Source organism: Eretmochelys imbricata, chromosome 1 (genome assembly GCF_965152235.1).
Source record: "Eretmochelys imbricata isolate rEreImb1 chromosome 1, rEreImb1.hap1, whole genome shotgun sequence".
In the NCBI taxonomy this organism is placed as follows: Eukaryota; Metazoa; Chordata; order Testudines; family Cheloniidae; genus Eretmochelys; species Eretmochelys imbricata.
In genome coordinates this window covers 154,174,268-154,195,044 of record NC_135572.1, presented here as the reverse complement: position 1 = coordinate 154,195,044, position 20,777 = coordinate 154,174,268, and positions in this window count along the sequence as shown.

The window sequence follows — 20,777 nt, the reverse complement described above, 5'->3', positions numbered from 1 at the left end:
CTGCTAGAGAAATCCACTAGAGTGGATATTTGAGACCACTTAACACAAAGCCTAGGTTTTGTATTTGCTTATGTAGATCTCCCTATAGTCATCCGAAAAATGTCTGCAGTTTACATTTCGCCTGACTGGTTGAGGTCACCTACTCACAACCTTTGCTGACCTGCAGTGTTTGGACTCTAAACTTTAAAGTTGGACTTGTAGCCAGTATAAGCTAAGTCCTTTGTCACTAACTGAGCTGCTGTAGCTCCCACAAGGGCTCCTGTTAGTCTCTCTGGGCTCATTGCTTTCCAGCGCTCCCTTAACATCTAGCGCAGATCCGTACAGCTGTCCTTTATTGTAGCCTGCGCATATTCTTCTCTGTACACCCGCACCCAGCACCTCCAGCCTCCATGACGATAAACGCATTGTAGGCAGCCTATAAATAATTTCTATTATGTTCATCTGACGGCGCAAGGCGATTAATTTTAATAGCTGTATATTTGCCTGTTTCTCCTAATGCCCTGTAATGAGATGAGAAGCCACCGAATCCCAGATGACTCCATCCTCTTGCAAAAGGCAACGGGGCGTCTGCAGCGCCTCCTAGTGGACCGTTAAAGAGCCCGAGTTGTCCTTATCTTCTCGGTCCTGTCTCTCCTGCCATATCTGCATGTGCCGAGAGCACCTCCCTTGTCTACCAGCAATAGGAGCCATTATGACATTGCACGTTCAACTGTCTGAAGCGAACCACTTGTGGACAAAGATTCGCTCCTCTGGAACCGGGCTGGAGGCTAGTGGTTGCTCCTGGCTCGGTTATTCCAGAATCTGTATTAGATCCGGTAGCTCAGACAGTGACTCGGAGCCCTGGCGGGGCTGCCAGGGGGCAGATAAAGGCAGAAGTAAATGTAGCAGATCGATGTCGTTAGGGAGTGAAGGGCGGGCGGAGGGGGGAAACAGATCAGAACACGCCCTATTAACCTAAATGTTGTATTATCATTGTGGCCTACGGTCCTTCCCTTCAGACTGCAGGAAGGGAAGTGGAGGTGGGGGGAGCAGGGGAAGAAACGCGTCAGAAGGTGACTGCTTTGTGGGATCCGGGAAATAAACACTATGCATCTCTCCCAGGCAGCAGCGAGCAATGTGGTCTCTGTGTGTATGTGTGTGTGTTCGTGTGACAAAGCCTAGCCGCCGTGAGCGATCGCTCTCCTGCCTCAGCCAAGGGGGAGGAGAGGAGGATAGAGGAAGTGAGGAGGTTTCTAAATGTAGAGGCATCGTAGCAGGTCCCAGACTGAGGGAGAAAGAGTCCATCCATTGGTAGGACGATTCTGTTTAACCAGGTGGAACCGCGTTGCAGCGAGCACCTGTGTCTTTTTCGACAAGGCGTGTACTGATAATTAGAGCAGTTAATTGCATTTCCTTGAAGGTCCTTTGAAGTTACACGCTGGGTTTTCTTCTCGTGCTAGCAGACAGTGCATTTGCTGTGTTTAAAATGTAAATCAGAGGGTATCCGCATAAACCTGTGTCATGGGATCGAGGCGTAATGGATTCACGTTGGCTGTGTCTGAGGTATGCACAGTGCAAACTGAGGCGGGCAGCTAGAAACGCACGGGTTTTCTTTTAGGAAACGCAGCTGGTGAAGAACGTGAAAGGATGAAATCGCGAAGGGAAAAGGAAAACAGGCATGGTTCTCGAGCAGAGCCAAGAACTGCATTTACCCAGCACAGACACTCATCTTTACCAGTGAAGTTTTATCTCTTCGCAGAGACCACACGAGAAGGTTTGGGACTGTTCTGTGGAGGTCACATCAGTTGTAGGGAGCCCAATGGTAGCGCCCTTAATTATGTCGATTTCAGAAGAGACCCAGCGCTCAGCTCATTTATTTTTTTCCAAATAGCTGTTTACTTCGTGAACTTTTCTTATGTTCTTTTCCTCATTTTCACTTGTTTCTCCTGAGCTCAGCTAGGGGGATCGGTCGAGGTCCCAGGCCACTTTGTGGACCTACCTCTCTGGAGGGGGGCTCAAGGGACATCATTCCAGGGGGCTCTGACATCCCCCAATAGAAAGGCGTTATTTTGCTGCAGAGGCCCATAACAGGGTGGTGCCTCTTGTGAGGTGGGTTAAGGCCCCAGGGGCCAACCCAGATTCTCCGGCCTCAAGCCAAGCGGCAGGGATGTGACACACAATAAATAGCCCAATAGCCCTGTCTTCATTTCTCACGCGAACAGTTCGGCTTTGGTTCTGCCTGCTCTCTTCGGGATCCCGATGGGGGAAGGGAGCGGTTGGCCAGAAGTCCCCTTCAAAGCAGGCATGTGGGAGAGAGATTGTCACCGCCTGACCGGAGCTGCAGGCAGGCGGAAAAAGTGCTGCGGGGGAGGTCTCACAGACATGTTCTTGTGGGAAGAGCCCAGTCAATTTGGGTAAGAAGTTGGTTGGGGTGGGGTATCTATATATTGCTTTGCTGGTGGCCCCCCGACGTTTAGATCACTAATACCTGACTTGGGTAAATTTCCCAGTGAATACAGGACTTGAGTAACTAGGGATCTGTGACCCCAGGGCCCCATCTTTCCACAGAGCTTACCTTAGATCTAAATAAATGGCCAGTATGGTATCAAAAATTCAGAGGCACCTCTCCCCACCCCTGTCATGTCACAGAGTCATAGGGCTGAGGCACCTTGGTGTGGCACTGAATCAGCTGCACACATACAAACTACCTACACAAGAGGAGGAAGTGCCTTGCAGAGGCCACAAAACAACATTTTTCCACCCTTTAAATCATACAGCATCTCTGCTGGGAGGATTGCAAAGCTCTGAACAAATATCAGTTATGCTAACAGCAAACCTGTGAGGTAAGTAAATTATTATAATTGTACACAGATGAATACAGTGAGGTAGGAGTTCAAGAGAGGTGGCCAGGCTACAGGGAGTCAGTGATGGAGCTGGGAACAGAAGAGGCGATTCCTGGCTCTCAGTTCTGTGCTGGCTCCAACCACGAGAAACACTTCCCCTTGGAGATGATGGTGCCTCCAGCAGTCACCTTAGTGCCATATAAGGGTGTGCCACAGAAGGAGAGAGCAAGGTCACCAGAACAGGCCTTGCTATATACAAAACTTGCACTGGTTTAACTGAGGAGTGGGGGAAAGGATGGGATGGAGAGAAAAGAAATGAGATAAGGGTGATGAGACAATATGTATTAGATAAGGGGAATCAATAAACAAATAGAAAAACAGGAAGAGAACCAAGGAGGAAAGGAGACAAAAATAATCCATCCTACCAGAAATAGTGCCTTGCCTTTTGATAACTGGAGATAGGAAGTGCGACTTCCCCAATAGCCAAGGTAGGCAGCTGGGAGTAGGAGGAGTCATCCTGCAGCCCATCCCCTTGACTGTACTGATTGTGCGGGGTACTCGACTAAGTATGAAAATAGTGCAATGGACTGTTTGCCTTTGTCAAAGAAAAACAAACAAATTTTCAACTGAAGTTTTGCCTGTGCAAGGAATGCAGGATCAGTAACATTAAAGGTAGTTCTGCATCTCCCAAGATGACCTCCTGTGCTTGGTTATATACTCCTCAGGAAACCGCACAACTCCCATTTAACCAAGTGTGATATCAATGTATTCTTTTACTCTGCATTTACATACTAAGGTGAGCCCCCTTATAAATACCACTAGGGAGACAGATTTACACTCTAGGTTTTTCTGCTAGTTTTGTCACTGGTTCCAGTTGTAGGTATGGCTGTCTTCATTTCTTAGAAATGGGTTAGTTCAATACTATCAGTCTGACCACGGAGATTAAGGGTTTCTTTTTAAAAAGGATGTTTGAGCATTATCACCAACACTTGTGTTAAGGTCTTCCGGTATTATTTATTGTGTGGAAGATTTTCACCATCTAGGTACTTCATATTCAGAATGTTCTCCATTATTTTATTTCACAGTATCAGCAAAGATGACTTCACAACCCCTCTGGGTGAGGCCTGCTTGCTCCATTTTCATCACCCCATGTGGTTGCATGACCCTGTAAGAGGCATTATACCTGTCTGGGTCCCTTTTATCTTAAATCATAAAATATGTGCACAAATTGCCCCCAGACACTCTGTGAATAGTCTTGACTCAGGGTTATCGTGGGTCGTCTAGAATTGGCAGTCAGCGGAGGATGCAGTAACAAGATTAGAGGCATCTTGAAACCTTGTGGGAGAGGAGGGATCCGGGAGAGAAATTAAGATGAAAATTCTCCATAAATACTTGCACCTAAAAGAGCAAACAAAGTGGGGTTAGGAAGGGCCTCTAGGGAGGGGAAGTCTCTGACAGCCTGCTGCGTGGGGCGGAGTCAAGGAGATTTCCAATAGAACGATCATTAATCAAACATATTTTGACGGCGGAGTTGGCTTGCTCTGGATTTCTGCTCTACCCGGCGAGGGAAGGCACGATTTACTGTTATGGTTTATTACATAAAACAAACACAAGTGTTGAAAGCTCCACTCCCTTGGCAAGCCCAGGGCGGTTTGACACAGACACAAGCGAACAGGACCAACGCCTAGGCTGCCATCGAGCGGACAGGGCCCGGAGACTCCTGTCCTGGCTCTGAACATAGCCCGTCCCCAGCCCCCGGGCCGCAGACAAAAGCTCCAGCCGCACATGGTGTGCGAAGAGCGGCCGCGGCGCTCGGGCGAGGCGGGCTGGCGGGGAGCCGGGCTGGCGGGGAGCCGGACTGAGGTGGCAGGGGGCGGGGGAGGCTCTTATCTGGGTCACTGGGGTTAGAGGGCGCGCAGGAGCCGCGCGGAGGGAAGGGGAAGTGCCGGCTCTCGCCGCCGCTGCAGGGATGGAGCCGAGATACGGGGCAGGCAGGCAGGCACCGAGCGGCAGGAGGGGGAGGCCGGCGGCGGCTGGCTCCCGAGCTGAGCCCAGGTGCGCGGCGCGGTTTCGCTCCGACACAGCCGGGCCCCCTCCTCCGCTTAACCCTTTCCGCCGCCGGCTCGGCCGGGCTGGGGCCGTGCCTGGGCCCGCCGCGTCCCCTGCTGACACGGGGCGGAGAGGGGCCGGCCTTGTGGGGCTGAGCGCCGCCCTCGGGCAGCTCCGGTGATGACCCGGCTTCGCACACACGCGAGCCAGACCCGGGGCCAGCCTCCGCCCCCTGCTGCTGCTGCTGCTGCGGCGGCTCTCGGCGCAGCCATGCTTTCGGGGCTGGGAGCGTCGGGAGCCAGCCGCAGCCGCCGCCGCCTCCCCCTTCCTGGGGGGCGAGGGGACGTGGCGGGTCTGCCCCTGGCCGAGCGCGGAGCAGGCACCGCAGCCCCGGGCCCTTGCAGGGGTGGGGGCTCCTCGGGGGAGGCGGATCCGGAGCTGTAGAAATAACTATTATCATTCTCCTGCCCAAGCCCCCACGCTCCGAGCCCTTTAATCAATTTCACCCGATTAATTATTAATTTTACGCCAGTCAGGCTCGCCCGGGAGGAGCGGGGGGAGGGGAGCCCTGGCTGGCAGCCGGAGTTAGCCGCGGGGGGGGGGTGTGTGTGCAGGGCTGGTGGATGAGCCCCGCGCGCTCCCTGGCCGGGTAACTTTGGGAGCTGGGGGGCTGCTCGCAGGCCTGTGCAAGCAGAGAGCAGGAGGTTGTTGCAATTTCAATTCTGGTGTATGCTGCAGCCTCCTGTCCCCGCCCCGGTGCAGGCACATCCATACAAGGGCCCGTTGCATTGCAGCGATGATGGATCGTGCCTGGCGGGGGTGATTTGGTGTTGATCGCACATTATCACTGGCAGGTTGGACTGGTTGCTGATGGACGGCTTCTAGCAGCGGCTCCTTCAGACAGCCGGCCGGGGAAGGGAACAGCTCGATCTATATAGCCTGCCTTTAACTCCTTCCCTCACAAGCACGCGTAGGACAAGCATCTGTCACAACATCTCTCCAGTTAACACTTTCTCGTTCCTCCCACTGCGTTTTCGCCCAAGCAGCTCCGAGGAGGGGTTGCACCCTTCTGTCTCTCACACAGCGGCCGACACCTGGGAGGGACCTGGAGGAGCAGGTGATTTTTAACCCTCCCCCCCCCCCAAAAAAAAAAAAAAAAAAAAAGCAAACTAGGGAACACGTTTAATGCAAGCCCTGCATTGACTCAGCAGAAATTACTGTGCAGGTTCTCCACGTTTTCCTAGTAAGAGCCCCTGATCCTGGTCCTGCCTTGCTGCGCTCAGGGAAAATTTGTATGTAAGTGCAGCTACAAAGACGGTTTCGTAATGCCTCCCGTCTGCCAGAGCCCGAGCCCTTGGCTAACCTTTCGAAAACTAATTGCAACTGCCTGTTAGCAGTCGGACTGCCCGCACAGGGGACCAAGGGAGGGTCATAATTTAAGCGACAGACAGGGTGGCGGTAGCCATAGCGCGAGGCCTGGTTAAATCCTTCCTCCCCAGAAACGCTTCGTGCGAGAGCGGAGTCTCTAGCGAGAGAGGAGGTTAACCCTTTCGCTGCACACAGCCAGCCCGTTCATTGGCTCCCTCCGGTAGCCATTGAGCCCGAAGCTGCTACCTACAAATAACCGTTTTAAAAGGCCGCTGGCTGCGGGTGCCACGAAGTTGCCCCTTTAACGTGAGCTTGTGTTGGACGATGGGGTGCAACGCCTGGCGTGGCTGTGGTTAACTCCTTCCTGGAGGCAGAGCGCAGGTTGCTAGCGCTGAGGCTTGTTTTCTGTTTGGAAATCGGAGAAGGGGGAGGTTATTGACAGGGAAGCAAGCGCTCGCTCGCTCTTGCTCTCGCTCTCTCTCTGGAGAGCTCAGCAGCTGCTCTCCAACAGGCAGCGCAGCGCCTTGAAATCTATTTAAAGAGAGGGAAAGGGGAGGAGAACAAAGGGGGGAGGAGGGGGGGACGAACCAGAGTCTCCGGGAGAAGCGAAAACGATGGATCAGCCGCTTTGCAGCGCGCATCGAGCTATCACATCTGTATACGCTCCGATCGATGAAAAGAATGGATAATATTTGTCAGCTGCAGACCTTTTTCTCTCACTCCCCGGGAAAGGGAGGGGGAGGAGGACAGGCAATAGGCTGCTTCAAGGCCAGAGGCACTTCCTGCTACATCCAAATGAAATCTATGAAAAGGAAAGGCTGGGGATTGTTATTGTTATTACTTATTTTTAGTATTGCACAGCTGCCAATTGGACAAGCGGCGGAGCTTCCAGTCCTGCAACTCAGCTGCTACCTTGCAGGACTGGAAACGTTTTGTTGTTTGAACCCTTCGCCACAGCGCGTGGGGAGCACAAAGACGGATCTCTAAGTCCTTGTGGTACAAAACAACACGCATCCGAAGAGAAGTATTTTAAAAGCACGATTACACACGCTCTGCATTTTTGGCCTGAAGGGAAAAAATGAACCCCCACCCACAGACGTCCCAGCCCCCGCGCCTGGTGCCTGCAGTTACGCTCTGAGTAAATAGTTCCCACACATGGTCCACATTTTGCACAGCAGCAGCGTGTTTCCTCTCGGTCTCTCGTTGCTGTTTTCTGAGCAAGAAAGAGATTTAGAGGAAGTTAAAATCAGGCGAGCTGAGAAAGGACTCTCTGTGTTACACACATCCTGAGTGAAAGCGAAAGGCCAGCGTTTTGGTCCTATAAGCATCAAGCTTTCACCTCCTTAACAATGTCACTAAGGTCCACGTTGGACATATCATACTAATTACTTACACCCGGCTAGCTGGCCTCGCTGCTCGCTCACAATGGTATTGCCAGCTCGAAAGAGAAGCCAGGGAGAAAGCAGGAACAGTTACAGCGCACTGCTTTTCATTTTTTAAAAGCGCACTTATGTGGCTCAAGCAAGCACGTGGGGGGGGGACAAAGTAAATACATCTTAAATTGGACTTTAAGTCCTAGCCATTCTAATGGGGGAAATTCCATTCAACCATATCGCCTCTTCAGACACCTCAAGCGACTAGCAGAACTGAAGGAGGATTCCTGCCCCTGGGATACAATAGGGTGCCAAGCAGCGAAGCCCTTGGATTTGTTTGCTAAAATGGCGATTTCCGCTGAGTCCTTAATTTTCTTTCCCAGTCTGCCAAGTATATTGCGAAGGGACCCGGAGCAGCGATTTGTTTTAATTGTGGGAACTGGCAGCTTTTCTCTGTGTGTGTGGCCGGTGGGGATAAGGTTCTGTATCTATGGTACGCTGTGGGGGGGGGGGGCGGTCTGCGAATGGACGTGCTATGTGTCTGGACACGTGTGTATATGGCGGTGTATGATATAGAGAACGTGTGGGTGGCATGTACCTGGACCTGTACGTGTGTTGGGTGGAGGAGGTGCAGGCGTGTGTTCGCCTCTGTAAATTGGTGTGCAATACCATTGTCTGCCGTCTTAATTTTCTTCTGGCCATTCTAGCCTGTCCGTTGTATCCACGTCTGCCCTTTTGCTGCGGGCAGGAAGCTTATCGTCTGGACGCTGGCTGGGTAGGCGCCGCTTTGTGGGCAGCTCAAGGACTCCGTCTCTTTCTCTCCCTTTCTGCGCCTTATGTCCCCGCCGCCCCAACAAATCTCTCGCCGGCGTTCTCCCAAGGCGAGCCGCATGCCACACCGCAGCTTTCCCTGGGCGACAGCTAAAGGCAGGGCTGTACTCTCCAAAATAGATGCTCAAGCGTTTTCCAGTGGCCGCCCACACAGCCTGCTTTCGGAGGGGTGGCTATACCGCGGTCTCTTTATCGCACTGGCCGTGCGGTAGGCTTGGCTTACTGGGAAGGAAACTTCTCAGCCGGGCGCTCCTCAGCGGGCTTTTTGTAAGAGAAGCTTAGTCACCCCCAACAGGCTTACCCCAGAGGAAGGCAATAACTGTAGGAGCAGCCGGGGAGCCCTAAAAAGGGAGGAATGTGCTTGTGTCTGGGTGACTTTCCCAGCTGGCGCACACAGAGAGGCTGTGCACTGGGAGGGCCATTAGGAGGTATTGCTGGAAACTCACCAACCGCAGGGTTATTTCAAGATACCTTATTATTGTATTTGCTGGAAAGGCAGCTTGGTTTGGTCGGCTTTTAAATCCCCCCCCCCCCCAGAGGGAGAGGAGGCCGCCGTCGGCATTAGCCGAGGCGAGCCCCGCTGAAAGAGGTCACATCTGACCCGGGAGCCTTGGCCGGAGCTGGCAGAGCTCTGGCTGTAGCGGGAAATGACAAGGGTCAGGTAGCCAGAGTACAGCAGGTCAAAGGCCATCGCCCTGGGCTCTTTCTCTTGAGGCAAACGTCTGATTTAATGCTTCTCTCGCTGGATGGCAGCGTGCTCGCTCGAGTGGGCGGATACGTTGCATTTTACAGAAGCGCGCCCGCATCCCCCCCAACACGCTTTCTCCCCCCACCTCCCAATCCTGCTCCTCCCCCGGGACCCCCCCAGACCATGCTCTTTGCTGCCTCGGGAGAGGAGGGCGCTGGGTGACTTTGTGGCACTGTTGAATTAGAGACCTGCCAACTAACGACGCTTAGACTCAGTGAAGCTTTGTGCTTTATCCGCGGTGCTTTCAGCGGGAGCAGAGCCTTTGCCAAGCAGTGGGCTTGAGAAGCAGGGGGTGGCAAAGGTGGCGGCAGCTCTTCTCTCTGGACGGGCGTTGGCAGTGCTTCACAGAGCACCCGGCAGAGAGGAGAGTCGACGGGGATGTCCCAAAGCCTCGGCACTCTTAGCTGGTGCTGCACCCCCAGCTTTGCGGGCACCCCTCCCACTCCTCCCCCCTTTCCTGCAGGATGGCATTGACCCTCTGTCTGAGGGCTTCTCTTGTTTCTTGGTTGGCTCTGCTAATTGATCAGCTGCTTGTTGAATTTTCCAGATCGCAATCATTTAGTCTTGCATATGCCCCCTCCCCCCAGCCCATAATGAGCAACTTGTTAGCTGCTCCTAACGTCAATGCCTTTCAAGGGAAGAAACAGCCACCAAATCTCCCTCTCTCTCACACACACACAGTTCCCTGCTGCAGCCCCCAGCCCGAAAAGGACCAAGAAGGCAACAACATAATGGCAGGAAATAATTTGACTGGTCGGGGAAATAACCTGGTAAAGCCACGCTATAAATCTAGAGCCGTAACAGAGAGATTTGTTATGGAACAACAGGGAAGAAGGTTTCATGCACATGACAGTAGCCGTGTCTGTAACGTTTATAACAGCAACATAGCGATCGCTCCTGTTTCGCCAACATTATGTTCGATAATCTGTGTCAAAAAGAAATGAAAATACTTGCGACTACTTTAATAAAAATTGCTTTTTTTGTAGAAAAGAAAAGCTCCGTGTGCTTGGCAGCCTTCTGTCATGGCCCCGGGAGCTGGGCTGGGCTGGGCTGGGCTGGGCTGGGGGACACGACCAGTTGCAAGTTAAGATCGGAATAAAAGTTTCTTTTACATCAAACCGGTTATCTCCATAGTTCCTGGTATAGCAAACGGACATGGTGTTACAACACGCTTACCCACCGAGTCGGCAATCTCATATAGTTAGCGACCTACACATGCAGGGGTGTTCATGCAGGGAGGGAAATGATTGTACAGTGCAGGAAAAGCAGAAGTGAAAGTCTGTAGCGTAATGCAAGATACTGGAGATAAGGAGCTGGTACAGAATTCCCTTCTTCTGCCTTGGCAATTTTGCGCCTGCGCACTGCGGCTGTCAAGGAACTGCTGGGCTGGAATCGTTTACTTAGCTGACCAAGCTGCCGATCTCGCTCCGGAATCTCGCTCCATCATGGCACAATGTGAAACTGACTGCTAAACCGAAGTGAATTTGTCTCAAACGGGAAATAAGGTGTCCCTTGTTCTAATGCGTATGCACATTCAAAACTTCCTGTAGTCCTTTATTACACCAGTAAATATGGAATCAGAAGAGATCCAAAGCAGTTTTACTACCGTGTGCTGTGCCCGTAGAGGTATCTGGTTCCGTGAGCCCAGGGGATTTGAATCGGTAGTGGCCACGATAAACCTTGTGTTTCACTTTTTGGACCACACCAGAACCATAACATTATAACCATTCCATTTACAAGTTTCTATTTTGCATTTGGAAAAAATGAGAGAAACTACTGCAAGACTGCAAAGATCTGTGCCTGTGTTTGGTAAATACTTTAGAAATGTAGCAATCATTTTACTAACATGTTTTATCAAGCTCCAAAGTTGCTGAGGAAGCATTTGAAACATTTGTTCTGAGGGCAAAGAAATTCAGACGGATGCAGTTACTGAAGAAACCCCGTAATCGTGTGTTGGTGTTTTTGTTTTTAGAAAGTTATTTCCTATGTCGATCAGTATTGATGTGAAGTTTATTATCATGAATACTGCACCTTGGCCGGATTGTTAATATATTGCATTATAGTTTGATAGCGGCATAGTGTGTTATGATGAAAAATGCCGCATGTTTATTTACAAGTACTCAGAAGTTGGAATCTTAAGGTAAGTTAAGATAAGTGCAATCTTAAGGTAAATGTCTTGTGCCTTACACTTTCAGATATACCATAGTCTGTAGTTATGCTGTCGAAATTATGCCTTCAATTTCAATATTCAGCTATTTTTAAAGTGTTTTAATGTTCTGATCAGGAAAGCACTAACTTGTGTATCCTTGGCTCTCATAAGGACTATTAAAAAGTGTGCTAGGAGCCCATGACTTTAGTATTACCCTAGTTGTTATTATTTGATTATTTGTATGGGAGTAGTACCTAGGATTCCCAGTCGGGGAACAAAACCTCACTCTGCTAGGGGCTGTATAAGCACAGAACCAAAAGATAGTCCCTGTCCCAAAGAGTTTACAAAGTAAGAAGAGGAGACAACAGCTGGATAAAACAGTCAGGAAGAGCACAAGAAAACAATATTGGTCAGTATGGTTGGCAGGAGTCACTGCTCATCAGTAGCCTAAACTGTTGTCAAGTATTTTGTTGGCATCACTGGCAAAGGAGAGTTGTAAGGAGGGCTTTGAAAGAAAATGAAGAGATAGCCTTGCAGATGTTTAGAGGGAGCTCTTCCCAAGGGAGAAGGGTAGCATGGGAGAAAACACAAAGTTGCTTGTTTGAAAATTTAAGAAGTGGGAGATGAAGGCTGCTATCATGAGGGTATTGGAGAAAATCTCCATAGGGTATGAGAGATGATATTTGGTGGGAATAGGCCAACGGTAGACTTTGAAAGTGAAAATAGTTTATGGCTGATGGGATGGAGAAAGGTGAGAATGGAGAGATGCAAAGAGAGGGCAGACATGGTCTAAGCTAGAGCTAAAGAAATGATCATTTGCAGCATTTTGAATGGATTTGAGCAAGGGATATTATTGAGCTTGTCAAGGCCAGAGTATAGGATGTTGCAGCAGTGAAATGGCAGATGATGAAATTCTGGATGAGAGGGAAAGAAAGACCATACACAGAGATTTTATGTGATTATCTTTTATAAAATCTAGATTCCTCCTCTGGTGTCCATGTATGCCAATGTAGCAGGATTCTACACTTCTTTTTCTTGTAAAATTATGTAAATACTGCCTAATCCCTGTATTGTGATTTAGAGCAGCATTCTGATTTTTCAATATGTTCTGATTCCTGTTCTAATGTCACTTTCCTGTGCAAGGATAAGTCAAGTTATTCAGATTCCTGTTCTGCTGTAAGGACATATCAATATATTTTGATTTGATATGATTTGTTTTAAGAGAACAATTATGCATCCAGTGAAGTACGCCCTAGCTCATGAAAGCTTACTCTCAAATAAATTGGTTAGTCTCTCAGGTGCCACAAGTCCTCCTTTTCTTTTTGCGAATACAGACTAACACGGCTGCTGCTCTGAAACCTGTCATTAAAAAACAACACTCTATTCAGCTTTACTACATGAGACACTTTTCCTGCAGAACTTCTATCCGATGACTGCACACTATTTCATTAACAATTCCCTTGATGTATTGATTTTTTAATGTTTGTATTAAATGTGCTGTAAAATTGAACTCCTGGGCTAGAAGATATTGTGCAAATCACAAGTCAAGACTATCACTTGACTGTTATGTTTCCGTCACGAAACAACAGTTGGAAACAGGCCAGGAAGTGAAAAATTCTCCATGGGGGGGATGAAAGGCTGTATTTGGGGAACAGCGGGGAGGGGGGGGAACGAGACAAAAGCACTCCTCCTCACTGAGAATAGTGAGCCTTGGCTGAGGCCCCCAGACCATTTTAAATCTGCAGCCACCACCGCGCAACCAGAGTCACCATCCTCCCAAGCTCAGGGGGCACGTAGGCTACTTCTCAAACTTTCCTGAACCTGACGCTCTCCCTGGCAATTCGTGCTCCGCTCTCTAACCCGGGTGCTGTCGCTCCGCTCGCCCCCTTCCCTCCATGTTGCCTCGCTCCCCGTTCCGTTCCCGTGCTCTCTTTCTCGCTCTCTCCATGTCGCCTCCCTCCCCCTCCTGCTCCATATGGTCTCTTCCCTCCTCCCCCCCTCCATGTTGTCTCGGTGACTCTCCCCTCTCCATGTTATGTCTCTCACCCGCTAGGTAGTGTTTCCCTCCTGCCGAGGCTGCGTGGCTGGCGGGCTCGCTCGCTCGCTCGCTCGCTCGGCGCTGCTAGCCGCCAGTGAAAGTGACTAGCGTTGCGATCGGTGAAGCTAGCGCCTGCCGCAGAGCGCTGCCGAGCTCCAGATTTTAGTCAGTTTCACTCTGTGGCCACCAGCACATGCGGAGCGGCGCCGCAGGGAAACACAAAGCGGGGAGTGGAGGAGGGGGCAGAGAGGAAGGAAACAAGAGGAGGAGGAGGAGGAGGAGGGGGTCTCTGGCAAAGTGTGTGCCGGGGGGGGGGGAAGGGGGAGACGTTAGATAGAGCTTCCAGCAGGAGAGTTGTATCGGAGATCGGTCTGAAAAAGTTACAACCCCCTCCCCTCCTTTTTTTTTTTTTCTTCTGAACTTGAGAAATTCGGAAATCAGCATAATTCACCTGGATCAAAACCTTTGCCAGCCGAAAACTAATGGCTGCGCTGAGAATAGTGTTTGGTCTTCCATGCATCATGTGTGTCAAATAAATGCTGGACTGAGGCCCTCAGCGGAGGATTTAGCTTTCCTTGTGCTGGAAACGCAGAATAGAAAAAGTGCTGTGGCGTCCTTATTTCACGGTTGTAACTGATCCCCTATTCCTGGCTTCAGGTCTCGATTTGTCTCTTTTTCATCTGCTACTCCACTTCGTCCCCCGCCCCGCCCCCCCCCCCCAGATCAAGAAAGGGCGGGGGAAAGGCGGCTACAGGAGTGTCACAGGAATGTCAAAGTGAAATACAACTCAATCTGTGTCGACAGAGGATTCCGTTTAATTAAACAGACAGCATTTGATCATCGTACTCCCACCATAGGGGCCTAATCACTGTATACTGCTTTAGCCAGCCAGAAGCCCACCGGATGATAAAACTCAGCAGAAAATGGACAGGACGTTTGAAAGTGTTATGCTGGGCTTAGAAAGGGAACCCCAAGTTTTGATGGTGAATTAAATGAACATGCGATCTGAATATAAAGGGGGGGGCCTCTTTTAAATCCATCCAAGCTAATAACCACTGGGTAGAGGTTTAGGATTTCATCTACTGTCCTCTGAGCCTAGGTATTGCTGGGATCTTCCATTGTCTGCCCTCACTGTGTAAGCTCCAAAGCTTGTCTCTTTCCCCAACAAAAGTTGGTCCAATACAAGATATTACCTCACCCACCTTGTCATGTACCTTCCGCCTTTAATGGGAATGATGGGGCTCCATAGCAATTTACTTTTATTGATGTAGTTGGTTTAAGTCAGATCCCATTTCCCAGAGGAAATGAATGCTCAGATTACCTTAAAGGCACCAACTAATTAATGTTATGTAAAGAAAAAATATTTATTGTACATTGACAGCGTATTAAGAGTATTTTAGAGCCGAGGACCACCGCTATAGACCACAGTGGGTCCGTGTGTATTGTCGAATCTTTGGTTTGTGGATTATTGACGACAAAGTTTGGAAGGGCTTCTAAGACCCTTGTTGTCCATTGGGTTATGCATACCCCCAACTACAAAACAGTCGGTATAACTCTTCGCTTTCCAGTGCACACAGACAACAAACACACGAATTAAAGAAATAATGACTGGGGGGAAAGCAGCCCAAGTGCACTGTGCAGCAAATGCTTTTCAAGCCCCAAGACCTGTCGTTTCCAATTAAAAAAAACCCCCCACCCATCCCCAATATGCTCCAATGACCTGCACTTTCCCCTTCTTTTCAAACTGAAAAATGGCCAAACTAGCTTAAAGTTAATTTAGGCGATCGGGCTGGGAGGTGGAGGCGGGTGAGGGGGGGAAAGCACTCCGGACTGCGATCGCTGTGTCTAGCTTCAGCCACACCGACATTTCTGGCAGACTTCCAAAGTCAAAGAAATTGGAAAATTGGGACGGGGGGTTGTTCAGGCAAACGGGTCAGACCCCTTGGCAGAGAGGCAGGAGCGAGCGGGCGCTGTACGAAAGGGATGAATCAGTCAAGCCATCTGAGCGGAGCACAGGCATCTTCCGCAATCCATTCATTCAGTGAAGCGCGTGAAAAGCTGCCGATCGCTGCCATTGTTACTCACAGGCGATGTGGGAACCGGAGCCTCCACTCTGGCGAGAGATAAATAGTCTGTGACAGCGCCTCTCCGCAAAGAGATCTCATCGAATTTCACACGGCGGACGGTCACAGGTCTGTGTTGCTCTCTTTCATGTGCGTCCCTTTAAATCGCCATTCTCTCCCCTCCCGCTCCCTCTCTGTTGTGCCGACCCCCCCCCCCCCGGATCTCTTCATCCCTCCCTTTAATGTTTTTCCGTCGGGGCTGGGAACGATGTACAGTATTTGCCTTCGGAGTGCTTGGCGTGCTGGAGTCCGGATTGAACTAGGAAATGCGGGGTTAAAAGGCTAACCCAGCACGGAGCCCTTTAAAAAAAACCAAAAAAACAGGTCTCTGTTGAAATAGTTTCCGCAACCCGAGCATTGCCACTGGTCTTTTGTCTGGGGCCGAAGGGCAGGGATCCCTGGTCATTGGCAGATTTCTGGAAATGCCCGTCCTTGAGCTAGATGGGATAACGTTACCGTGGAACGATGTCATAAATATTTAAAAAGTATGGCATGAGGCTGTTCTCATGGCTCTTGCGGTGGGGGAGGGGGTTGTTATTTCAGGTGGCTCCGATAGGTACATAGGATTAGACTTGTTCACACCTTGAAACCGGCTGATTAGGAGTAAGTCACAGGTCCACGCAAACCCTGGAGTTACTGCGGGCGGATAGCTCAGGCACGTATTTGATTGCAAAGGGCAATCAGCGTTCAGCTTTCCAAACCGAATGGTGCTGGGCGCCTGCCCTTCACATTTGCCGTCGGCGCCGGGGGGAGACCACGGGGTTACGTGGAAATGGAGCGAGGCTGAGCCCGGCCTAGTGCGCATCTCTCCCCATGCCGGATTCTGGCTCAGGTAAACTAGAGCCTGACAGCTCCTCACCTCGGCCAGGCAAAGCAGGCTGCCCGGACTCCCCTTGGAAGGGAGGGTCTGTTCTGCGGTTCGGGGAAATCACGCAGCCTGTGGGAGATCGCACTCACCATCCGAGGCTGCCTTTCGGCTTGAGATCCCGTCTTTCTACACAATGTTGCGGTGTAAAAGGGGCGCCCCAGTCTGTACAGTGCGGGTTTGAATCGGATAATGGAAGCAAATGTACTGAGATGAAAATCTGACCCCTTTCCTGGTTTGTGCTGCTTCCAAGTCCTCCTCCCAGCACATTTGCTGGCAGCCTTTGTGTTGTGGCCAGGCAGCCAAACGTGAGGCTGGCTCCCGGAGTAAGCCACATCTCTGCCTCAAGGCTTTTCCTGCGCAGAGAACTTTGAGAAGTCCAGAAGACGCGCTGCGATACCGGCAAGCAGGCTCAAAAGGAGGTCTCTTTCCGGAGAGAAATTTGCTCTTCGGTTTCTGTCTCCTCTCGGGTTCCTTTAAGAGTGGAGCTAATCGATTCGACAATTGCTGTACAGGGGTCCCTGGGCATCAGGAAGCACCTCGGATGCAAACCACAGAGGGGAATATGCAGCAATGTCTTGAAATATTGAGAAAAATCTGCACTTTTGCAGAGAAGAAAAAAAACGAATAAGGCCGGTCTGATGTGAATGTGTCATGCAAGGTTATCTGCGCATTTCGAGTGAGTCATTGTTTCCAGCCTGCTGCTTGGATAGCACATTTCAGGTATAACAATCCCGGGGAGACAATACCTGGGCAAACAAAGCAGGAGACTGGAATCTTCTAAATTTATGGAGCCTGCGTGAAGCGGGGGGACAACTGTCTGGAACAGCCACATTTTCTTTGCTTGCAGTTTTCTTAGGACGAGCGCCGTCCAAGGGGCGCGGGAAAGTGTTTCTTGGCAGGATGTCAGAATTTACAGGATTTGCTCTGTGCATTATATACCCACGGGAATGCAGGCAGGGTTTTCCAAACGCGTCTTTCCAGTTACCTTTAATATACTTGTAGGTGATTGTTTTCCCTTTTCACTTGTTTGTCTCATGCTAGTCTCGTAAACTGCCTAATGATTTATTGCCTAAACTAAGTGCTTAATTTGTGAATATGAAACAGATTAAAAGGAGATCGGCATATTTTAGCAGGCAAGCCAAAGCAAGACCAGCAGCTGTTTCAAATCTGTAAACGTTCTCAACCTCATGTAGAATTTAAACTAGCCAAACTGGAGAAGAGTTCCTGTGAGATTGAAGGCCTGAATCTCTTCATACCAATTTCTACACTGGAGTGACTCCATTGCCTTGAATGATGTCACTCGGATTTAGATCTCTAAGAGGAGAATCAGACCCCATCTGACTACAAAGTGTTGAACTGGTTGCAGAAATCACTGGGTGAAATCAGCTTGTGGATAGGAGTCAGACTGAATGGTCACTCTGACCTAAACATCTGTGAATTTCTACATGATCAGAAGGGTCTCCTGGCTAAAAAAAAAAAAAAAAGACAAACACCCAGAGGGTTAATGTACACATTGTCCTCTTGAACTAAGAATTAATTTAAGCTAAAGTAAATACAGCAATAGGAGGGGTGGTCACTGACAAAGGCACATGGTACAAAAGTAACACAAGCACACGGTGGAGAACAAAAACAAAAAATAATTCGAGTTAGTTCTGCAAATAAACTTTAGCAGTGATAATACAAAGAAGAAGGATGGAAGCTACAGCCAAAAGATAATTAAAATAAACACCTTTGAGGTAGCCCAAGCTTGCTACTTCCTACTCTTAGCTACCTAAATAAGGAACTAGTACAATCAAAAGGCTTCCTTTGAAAAGACTCCATGCACAGACAGTAGTTTGGCTTTTCTCATAGACAGTGTCACACATCAAAGGATAACAGCATGTTCCTTTAGCGGCTTATTGCTATGAAACTCAGGCAAGCAGATATAATGGCCACAAACCGAACTTCTCTGGTTGTTGATTGATTATCTCGATAGGGCATCACTGAAAATCTAATGGTTTTAAGGATTATGATGGAAAAAAACTAGGCCACTGGATCATTTCAGGAAAGTGCTATAGGGTGGGGGGTGGGTCTTCTAATTTGTAATGTTAACTTGCTGAGGCTTAAAGAAACTGGACAGAAGAAAAATATCGGGGGAAATAGACTCAGGACCAAATTCAGCTGGCTCCAGGACTGCAAAGAATCACATTGACTGCAGTAACGCGGGCAAGATTTAGCCTTATGATTTCACTTGAACATCGTCAGAGAGTTGCCATCAGCCTTTTTGTCTGGCACCCAAGTGTTCCTGCTAACGTCGCTCCCCGCTCCCATCTTTCAGTCGATTACAGTTTTATCCGCGCTCCTCTCTCTTTCCATATGCGAAGGTTCAGGGGGAAAGCGCAGAACGTGTGAATTATCTGTTCCTTGCAAAGTGACTTCTCATGCCTGCCTAGCACATTGGAGGAGCTCGCTGGTTAGCTTCGCACTTGTTACAAATAATCCTGTTTAAAATTCCTAGTTTTGCTGAACCACATAAAGGCATTAAAAACTCTCCTGGCCGGGGGGAGAGTGAGGGGGGGGGGGGGAGAGAACGTTCTTGCACAAATTGGACACGTGGAACTGGTCCGTACAATTATTTTGGGCAGCGCTGGGCAAGTTCTGCAGCCTTCCCGGATTTTCCATCACCAAGCGCCTGGGGCGATCATTAGCTGTGAATGGACAACATTCTCTGCCGGCTGGCACCCCAGCAGTTACCGTGCTGCGAGGAGGATTCTCTCCTTCCTGTGTTTCAGAGCCCTTTTCTAGGAAGGGGAGAAATCCCTGCCTCTTCATATGAGGCTACCTATATAACAGAGGGTCCCGTTTAAAGAATAGAGGGTATTTATGGGTTGTAGGCAAGGAAGACATCAGCCATTGCAAACAAACAAACAAAAGGGCCTTATGAGTACAGCTACTAAACCTAAGAGAGCAGAGAGAGAGGCAAAAATCTATATCCAGCCCCATATCTCTGTACATTGCTTAAGAACACCTAGCAAGAGTGGGTCATCCTCAGCAGAGCAGAACAGACAGCGCTGGCTAAGAGACAAATGACTCAAGGGCCCTTGTTGCACCCCAGGTTAGCGCTTGTGCCACAGATGTGTCTTGTGCCAGAGCTGTAGAAATAGCTGTAATGGGAGAGGAAACTGACTTGTCCAAAGCACAAAGACCAGGTGTGCAATGTAACTGAACCGGTTGCAAGAACAGTTGATCCTTGATCGTATGTTGCTGCCACTGACTGGAAGAGACTATGTGCATCAATTTAAGATAGAGCCATAAACACAAAAAAGGTGTTAAAACAACTTTATCTGGGATAAAATGCAATGTAATCTATGACATGGAAACAAACGTGTGTATGTTGACATGGAAATATATGTGTGTATATTAGAGTGTGAGAACACACACCCCTGAGCAAGGGAGCACATGAGGAATTTGGAGGTACAGTAAACGAGCAACAGAGCATGTCCCTGGCAGTGAACCTTCTTCAAGATGGTAGAAGGCAGCGCCCCTCTTTCTTGTTCTTGGCAGTGTCCACTCCAAGTCTCAGTGTTCACTGATAAGACAGTAGCTGAACATTTGAATGTAATGAAAAGGGCTACAGCTGAAATTCACCTCTAGGGTCTATGCACCTTGTGCTGGCCTCCTGAAGAGAGCTGTTATTTTGCCATGGACATTCAACATCATCATCATCATCAGAAATAACTAGGGTTGCACCAATACAATAAAAATTGTCTATTTTCTTTTTAAATATGATGATTATCATAAAGAAGTAGCATTTAGAAAGAAAATGGCAGACTAAGAGGCAGAAAATTTTCAAAATTCTTGCCCCGGCCTTAACAGTCCAACCTAACTACCCTAGCCTATACCACGAGTTTGGGCCTTGACTACTCTAGAGAAATTTACCTTGCCAAGAATCACGTGGTCCTTTTAGCACACTTGTAAAACACATCAGATCCACCTGGTTTATATGCATGCTTTAGATGGATTAAACCAGGGTTTTGGAGCAGAGCCCGGAGCTGGAGCATGGAGCAGCTCCAGAGCAGTGGAGCTGCAGGTTTTTGCGTGGAGCTGGAGCACAGCTCCAAATCCCTGGATTAAACATGCTTTCAACAGGGTGCCAGTTCAATCTGATCCAATGCAGCCTGCACTGGTTTAATGCCCGTGCAGATTGTACTACAATGGTTCAGAATGGAGTGGCTCATATAGTCCTCCACTACTGTCCCATGATACCCTGGTGGCATTTTCAAATCTCCCTTGAGGTTCTTCTGAGATCTGTGCCAGGAACTGTGGGCTATTACCTTCATTTTAATGCCAGATCCAGTCAGGAGTTTCAGATGAAGACAGACACTCTGCAGTCATCCCCACACCAAGAAACATGTGCTTCTTATCTCCT